General features: G+C 35.6%; 1 protein-coding gene across 4 annotated transcripts in view; it reads right to left on the reverse strand.

The window, feature by feature from the left end:
- LOC111058252 (monocarboxylate transporter 10) overlaps positions 1–6,974 on the reverse strand; it is a 31,899-nt gene extending 24,925 nt beyond the window's left edge. For 2 of the 4 annotated variants that reach the window (XM_039432120.1, XM_039432119.1), the window contains exon 1: positions 6,649–6,897. The gene's annotated coding sequence lies outside the window, so the exon portion shown is untranslated. Of the gene's footprint in view, positions 1–6,648 lie in introns of all 4 variants that reach the window. The other 2 variants (XM_039432121.1, XM_039432118.1) reach the window with 2 other exon arrangements.
- Positions 6,975–8,296: the final 1,322 nt, after the last annotated feature.

Raw genomic sequence — 8,296 nt, forward strand, 5'->3', positions numbered from 1 at the left:
TATCCATAGTGTATGAATCCAATGCTTGTTAGTTCTCATGGCTTTAGAGCTTTTAAACTGGATTTATCAACATTTCTATTAATATTTGTTCAGAACAAGCATTCGCGCGTTTGGTCAAATCCCAGCCTTAGAAACATAGTAGAAAAATAAATTATCTATTATATTTGTAAAAAACATTTATATAAACATGTCATCAAATAATCATGAAATAATAATAAAATAATAATTAAATAAATTAATTTTTGAATTGAATTGAAATTGAATAATCATGAACTCTACAACAATGTTCGTAAAAATTTCCAAAACTCTACTTCAATGAGTGTGAAGATGTGCATGGCAACTCATTGAAAATGAAACACTATGAAGGAACGTGAGCTCAACCGCAAAACCACATTTATTTTTTAGCGTGCAGAGATATTCCAAAAATGGATATGAAGTGAACGAGACATCAACAGTCTACTGATGCGAAGTTCAGTAAACTGATACGTTTGTTTAAAACATGGTCCGACAAAAAAAATCTGAAAGAAATTAAGCATATACCTACTGTAAATCAGAGAAGCAGAAATAAGATTACTTGACAATCGACATGCTGCAGCTGTACATTCGCAGACTATGAGAAACCACTTTCGACTTTCAGATCGGTTTGCATTTTGGAAATGGAAAGAAAGAAAGGACAGAACATTAAAAATGCAAAGATGGGAATTGGAGACGGCTTTAGTGATTTTAATCGACTGACTTATACTCTTTGAACTGACTGGAACAACAACGTTTTCTTTCCAACTTTTACAACTGAACCTTACAGGGTACAATTTAAGAACAATATTTGTTGGTACAGTAAACAAAACTATGTACCCAAAACTAGATTATCTACAAACATCAATCATCATCATAAAGGCAAACGCACACAGCAACAGACAGACGGAGGTAAAATCAAACGTCTGCGAGCAGACATAAGTAGACATTGCAGACAGACGGATGTTTATGTGAGATGCAGCATTAAAACAACTGAGGAGGGATTTTCCACCGTCTGTCTGAATACGTCCATCTGTTGCTGTGTATTTTTGCTTTTAATATAATATAAATGTAGTTATTATTAAATCGAACATGAAAAATTGACTTCAATTTTGAGAGTTTCCTACTCTTAAAACTGTGTACAATTAATTGAAAGAAAAATTTATTAAAACCCGATGAAATATGTTTTTTTTAATATTATGGCAATATTTGTTAGATATTGAAGGACATAATTTTTACATCTTCCGGACAAAAAAGCTATTAGTATTTGAATTGAACTCATAATATTAATATAAATGTGGTTTATTTGAATTTCATCTTTACATTTATTACTGCTCTAAACATAATATGTGACAGTCAGCTGTCTCGTGTAAGGACTATTTCTTCTTGTCTTCCATGGAAAGATACCGATTTTATAATGATAGGCTTCATTCCAGTATCAATAGAAAATCTATTTTAAAATTTAGCCTTTTCAAATTACTTTTTATACTCAATATCAAGTGGACCATATGAGATTTGAGAAGAAATTGTGATAATTACAAAAATCATATTTTTCCTCGAAGGAAGTTCCGTCCTACCGGAACTTATTCTGCGTGTTGAAAGGATACAAACCAGGATTATAAGCACGATTTGACCTTACGAACTCGGAGCAACAGAAGGAGTACCAAGGTAGTTGTCACCTGGGCATATAAATCTCTACCATGTGGGCTGATGGCACATTGTTACTATCTTACTTGCCATCTATACGAAGCCTACGCACTTTCTGATTCGAACTCTGCAATTAATTTCAGTTTACTAGATTTTCACCCAGGGATAAATGACCTCTGTATAATTTGTCAGCAACCATAGTGAGGTTTACTTCAAACTGTCAGCATTGCCCATTGCCAACATCAATGATTCCAATTCAACTAATGCTGACAGTTTAAAGTGAATCTCACTACACACACACACAGACATTACAACTTACAACTACTTTATTTCACCTTGAACTTGTAGCCTAACAAACATAATTCATTATGTGGAATTTGCAAAAACCATCCACGCTAATAGTTTAGAAGGAATATTTCAGAGTACTGTAGGACATTAGAAAATAGCTATTAACATAGCTTTCCCGCAAGGGACTCCTCACCAGCAAAAGCCATACGAATTTACTTTATTAACATAAATCGGAGATAAAATATTTTCGCCACACTGCAAACTGCCACTGATAGCTTGTAAGTGATACTTACACATTGGAAAATGTTGTTGTATCAAGTAACTTAAAGTGGAGATTAGAAAACAGGATAACAAAATGTCAGCAATCAGATACATGCATGTGTGTTCGTTCATTAATCGATTGCTACTGTATAAAATTAACAGATGTGAGATAACAAGAATGAATCTGGCAAAAATCTATAAGTAATGCGTCATGATTGTTACGATATGTTGAATTTTTTCTGTGAATGAGCCAGTTTTGCAGGATTCAAAGAAGTTTTGGAATTTGAATAATGAAATTACAAAATTAATAAAATATAATAGCCTATTTTCTTTTTAATTATTCCAATTAGAATTTCAGATATTTATTGATCTACAAACTATGAATAAACAAAAAATTAAACTAAATACATAAAAGAGGTGGCCCTGCCAGCTGCCATTGAATTTAGTGGGCAGGCTTACTACATTTTCAGATGAAAAGAACAACTTTTCGTACCATTTTTTTTTTCTTTTCCAATGCACATTTATTTTTATTTACTTAATATTCGTATATTGAGATAAATGCTTTGCAGTCCACAATCTCGATTCAAGCGGATTCTCGGACTAACAAGGCTGGGATGTGTCGATACTTGACACACTTTGTGCCCCCAAGAGTGTCGCATTTTGGAGTGAGCATTGAGAAATTTTTACTTAAAAAGGGACGAGTACCGTACTGAATCATTATCACGCTAACGTTTCAGTTAATAAATGCTTTATCACTGAAACCAGCTGAGCACCCTAAAGGTGCAATTCCTTAGCGACGATTCTTCGATTCTGGCTGTGTGGCTATAGCCGCTCAGTCGCGACTGTAACCGTGACAGTTATATTTTAATTATTATAATGAAAATTTTTACATGGAACCATAATTTTAAGCGGCTATAGCCGCTCAGTTGCTAGCTGCTGTAACCGTCACAGATATATGTTATTTATTTATGCGAAATTTCACATGAAATCACATGTTAAGAGCAAATCTCTGGTGATGTATGAAACGTCTCCTTAATTTCTATTAAATAATAAATTGAATGAATACCGTATTATATAGTGACTGAAAGCTATAGCCGCTAGCGACTGAGCGGCTGTAGCCACATAGCTAGAGTTGCAGAGTCGTCGCTAAGGAATTGTATCTTGAGCTAACACTGTACCCTAAATGCAGGAGTAAATAAATATATAGATGCCAGGGTGCTTAAGGCAACTGTCTAAGCAGCATGGTAATGAATTTTAGAGCCACAGTAGGAAAAAAGTCTCTTGTAATTTGTAATATTCAGTGAGCAATATGTTATGTCAATCATGCAACCACTTCTTGTACTATGACTGTGAAAGTCAATCTTCATGCTGAACTAGACAAAATTTGGCTAGACATGCAAAGCAATCAAATATATATTACAATATTCTCTTTTTTATCTTCATTTTCATGGGTCATAATAAGGTGTCATTGGCTTCTTTAGCAAAATGACGCCTTTTTTATAACTTATTGGCGTATTGAGGAAACTTCTTACCAGCGATGTTGTGCAAAGTATTACTGTTTTCTGCATCAAATTTTGCTCTCATACAGGCAGTCTCAAACTGTGCAACCTTTCTGGCAGTTCCTTTGGTACAATACTTATAGCTGACATTATCAAAGGCACTATCGACACTCTCTCTTGCTTCCAAATATCTTTTATCTCCTCTGCCAAAGGCAAATATTTAAGCAGTTTTATTTTTAATATTATTATGGTAAGTCAATAACGGGGGTATTAGAACCCCAGGGACACGTCAAGATAAACACATAATAAGAAAGCCTGCTGATAAAACAAAACAGCAGACTTAGGCTAGGCGCACACCAGTTAGTCAAGACAAGACATGATCAGACACAAGTTTGGTCACAATACTTCACATTGTTGCTTATGACGTAACTCACACTGATAAGTCATTGCAATTAGACATGTCTTCATAAGCAACTATAAGTATTGTGACTAAACGTGACTAGTCTTGTCTTGACTAGCCTAAAAGAGTGGTTTACAGTAATTAAGGTAGACACTGGAGGTAATGCGGACTGCTTTCATATTAATACTGCAAAGCCCGAAAATATGCAGTTCATACTACAGGAATCTGTGGACATAGAGTTTCTTGAGATATTTTGTGCTGTGGATGTGGTACGCACCACAATCAAGCACAAAAATATCTGCTCATCAAAAACTGTAGTCAGTGCTTTAAACCATTAAACAAAGTAACCCAGAGACATCTTAGAATCTCATTGTCAGGACAGTTACTAACACACTATGCAAACTCAACAAATCTTGGGTGTGAAATTGGATAGAAGCCTCACATTTAAAAACCATTGTCACTGTGAGAGCTCAAACAAAATGTCAAAACCAGAAATGCACTCCTGAACAAACTGGTAGACTCTGCCTGCGGTGCTGGTGCGAGCACTTTCAGATCTACAGCTCTCAGATCGATAGCTCTGTGCTTCACAGGCGCGGAATATGCCTGTCCTGTTTGGAGTATCTCAGTCCACGCAAAGAAAGTAGAAGGCACTTCGTGAGAAGCTTGTGAGTCTGGCTCACTACTCCCTGGATGAAGAGTCAATGCAATGTTTTCTGAGATCTATTACTGGCCTCCCATCTTGATCTCAGTCTAGTTATCAAGTTTAGAGCTTTATTTTTTATGACGCAATCCATCCAGCAAGTGCTGGTCATGGATGGAGACTACTGAATAGGTGTAAGCTGTATGCAGTCAATGAAAGCTGCGAGATTGTGACAGGGTGTCTGAAGCCAACTAAGATCTACTAGGCTACCTATATCAACCCAGTGGCATTATTGCTCCCAATCCAATCAGTAGAGAAATAGCTAAAAGAACAGAGCTATACAGTAAAGATACCGTTCAGATACCTTAATACCTTCAGCTTCATCCATTACCCACAATTGTGGGATCGATGGCGTCAAAAAATCAAAACACGTACAAACACATGAAAAAAAAAACTGTAACAGTTCAGATGGCAGTGATCCAGTGCTCATGCTCTCAATAAAAATTCAAATTATCACTCATAAATTCGTTCACACTGTAGTATGCCTTTGCACACAGTAGCTTCCGGACGGTTCTCCTGAGTGCGGCCTCATCCAATTGCTTCACACTATTAGGCAGCTTGTTGTAGAATTTCAGGGCTGAAATCCTGTAACTGGCCTGTGATCGGTGGAGGCGTCTCCTGGGGATATCCAACAGCTCACTGCGCCTGGTGTTGTGGCGGTGGATGTCACTACGGGCAGCTAGAGTATGCTGTATCTTCTTGACATACACCAAGCACAGGAGGATGTAATGGCTGAAGACAGTCAGTACACCAAGGCGAGCAAAGATGGGCTTGCAGTGGGCAAGATGATCGCTGCCTGTTATAATTCTTATAGCCCTCTTTTGCAGTCTCAGCACATCAGCAGCCCCCGCTGAATGACCCCACAGAAGCAAGCCATAGGTAATGTGGCAATGGAAGAGCGCATGATACATCATTATCAGGTACTTCTCAGTCACCAGGCCCCTCATCTTGAGCAGCAGAAAGCAAATGCGGAAGAGTCGACTAGACTCTATATAGTCGACTATACCTAGATTGTTTGTCTGGCTGAGCGAACTTGATAGGCTACAGATGATAGGCATTCAACGTTTGCAACTCCTGCCACTCACCGACCAAGTCCAAACGCATTTTTCAAGTGAAACGAAACTCCTGGACTCTTTTGCTTCCCAAAAAATTTTTATCAAAGAGTAGGTACAGATGTCACTGGCATGGAGCTGCAGAAGCAACGGACAACAGGTGCAAAGCTGCCATATGATAAGTGGAAGACCCTGAACCTCCTTAGAGCTGAATGTGCCAGCCCAAGAGAAAACTGCCCAACTTGAAGGAGATGGACGAGACGACCCGCACTGCAACGGTGATGATATCCAGTCAGACGACTACCTGGTAAAATGCAGTCTTGCTCCAGTATGCACAACACAGGACCTTTTTATTTTCAATGACAAAGCCATTAAAACAGTGATTATTCTAATATTGACATATAGAATCACATGACAAACGAACGAAAGAATGTTTCAGCTTTCTCAGCAAATGAGACTATGAGACTTTTAATGACCATCCACATAAAAATTCCAAGAGAGTTAAGAAAACAGTATGGTGAATCCCAGGAAAGTCAGTGTTATGCCATGATATAAATGATCAAAATCTTGCGATATTCAGTTGGAGCTTGTTTGCTTTATTCACACTTTTGCCTTTTCAAAGGTGCAATAATAAATTCTAACTCTATAAGTTGTACCGATTTGACTCAACAGTAGACCTACCGATACAAAAATTTTCACATTGATAGTTTCTTTGTACAATTGATTTATCATAAATTAACAATTTTATGAGAAGCATTGTAAAGAATAAATAATTTACATGCGACTTACGACAATCACTGACGACAAAACTGAAGAATGATATATAGGCACCCAAAACCAGGATTGATAGGTTAACCATTAATGAATTTAAAATAATTGAAGCTAGAAATGTTTTTCAATGAGCAAAGGCTTGTTGAAATTATCCTAAATTGTTTTCTTGATACAATAGTATTAAAAAACAATATTTTTAACTAACCTCTCAAATAGATAGGACGACTTTGAACTACAAAAACGTGCTTCGCAGTTTGAGTGCCACATTCCATTCATTGCTTCACATTTTGAAAATTGCATCAGCTACAGCTGAAGGACGCCATTTTGCGGTGTCCGGTGTCTGTAATTTAATAAAACAGCTGATTTGTGGCTGGTAATTTTAAAATTGTTTGATCGATAGTACTGAAATCTCGATATGAGTCGATTCATCGATGTACTTGATTATCGACTCATAACATATCAATAAGCGGTTGAATTTAAAATATTCAAATCAAGAATTTGTTGGGAGTTTTCTGTTTGGAGCATGCAAAAGCATGTCAACGCAATAAGACGCAGAAAATTTGAACGGAGATGTTTCCAAATTCCAATGTAAGTAATAATAATTAGTAATTGAAAATATATTTCGTTGATAATAAAATGTAAGGTTAAAAAGTAAAATCTAAGCTTTCTTCGTCAGGTTTTAAACGTGAGTAGAAAATTTGAGCATTATATTCTTCAATAAATCAAATCAAATCACAAAGAAGCTCATTAGCTAACAATTCAAAGTTTTGAAAAACTAAAATTCCTTCTCTGAAATTTAAAAATGTTCAATATGAAAAACTGAAATTTTATCTTCTCACCAAAAACTTATTGTGATTGCTTGTGTTATTGGATGAACTAGTTTTTCGTTATACTGTACCTTTTATTACTGTACCGGTACCGGTAACTTACTCTCAATCTCATATTGCAGTCATTTTCCAGAAATTGATCAATTATGAAATTTTGCTTTTTTCATTTACTATTTTTTTCTAAATAATGGTCAAACATACGAAATTGATACTTTGCACAAAGCTAGAAAAAAATTATAATAATAATTTTCAAATTCATAAAACAAAATGGCGGTCATTAAACATTTTGTTTCTTAAATAACTCAGAAACTGTTGGTTTTACAAAAACTTTACGACAATAACTTTTTTTAATAAGTTCAATTGATTTAATGATTAACTGAGATATGACACAGCTTTAGCGGTTAATGGTGACCCACCTTTAGAGGGTTATGTAATATTATTTTATTGTTTGAAATGACCTAAAATCGCTTACAATTAACATATTCAATGGAAATAGATTGTTGCATCATTGAGGCGACTCTATCAGTATGCCTTAGTTTGCACTGCAACAAACTTTCAGTGGTCACCTATCACTAAGGCTGCCATATCTCAGATAATATTGGTTCAATCTGGTACCAATCGATGAGCAATTAAATTCACTCAAAAAAGTTATTCTTGTAAAGTTTTCGTGAAACCAACGGTTTCTGAGTTATTTAAGAAACAAAATGTTAAATGTTAAATTTTGTTCATGTATTTGAAAAACTATCATTTTTTCTAGTTTTGTCTAGATGTTATAAATTATCGTGCAACGTTCCAATTTCGTATGTTTAACCATTATTTAAAAAAAATAATAATAAGAG

Source organism: Nilaparvata lugens, chromosome 7 (assembly GCF_014356525.2).
Source record: "Nilaparvata lugens isolate BPH chromosome 7, ASM1435652v1, whole genome shotgun sequence".
In the NCBI taxonomy this organism is placed as follows: domain Eukaryota; kingdom Metazoa; phylum Arthropoda; class Insecta; order Hemiptera; family Delphacidae; genus Nilaparvata; species Nilaparvata lugens.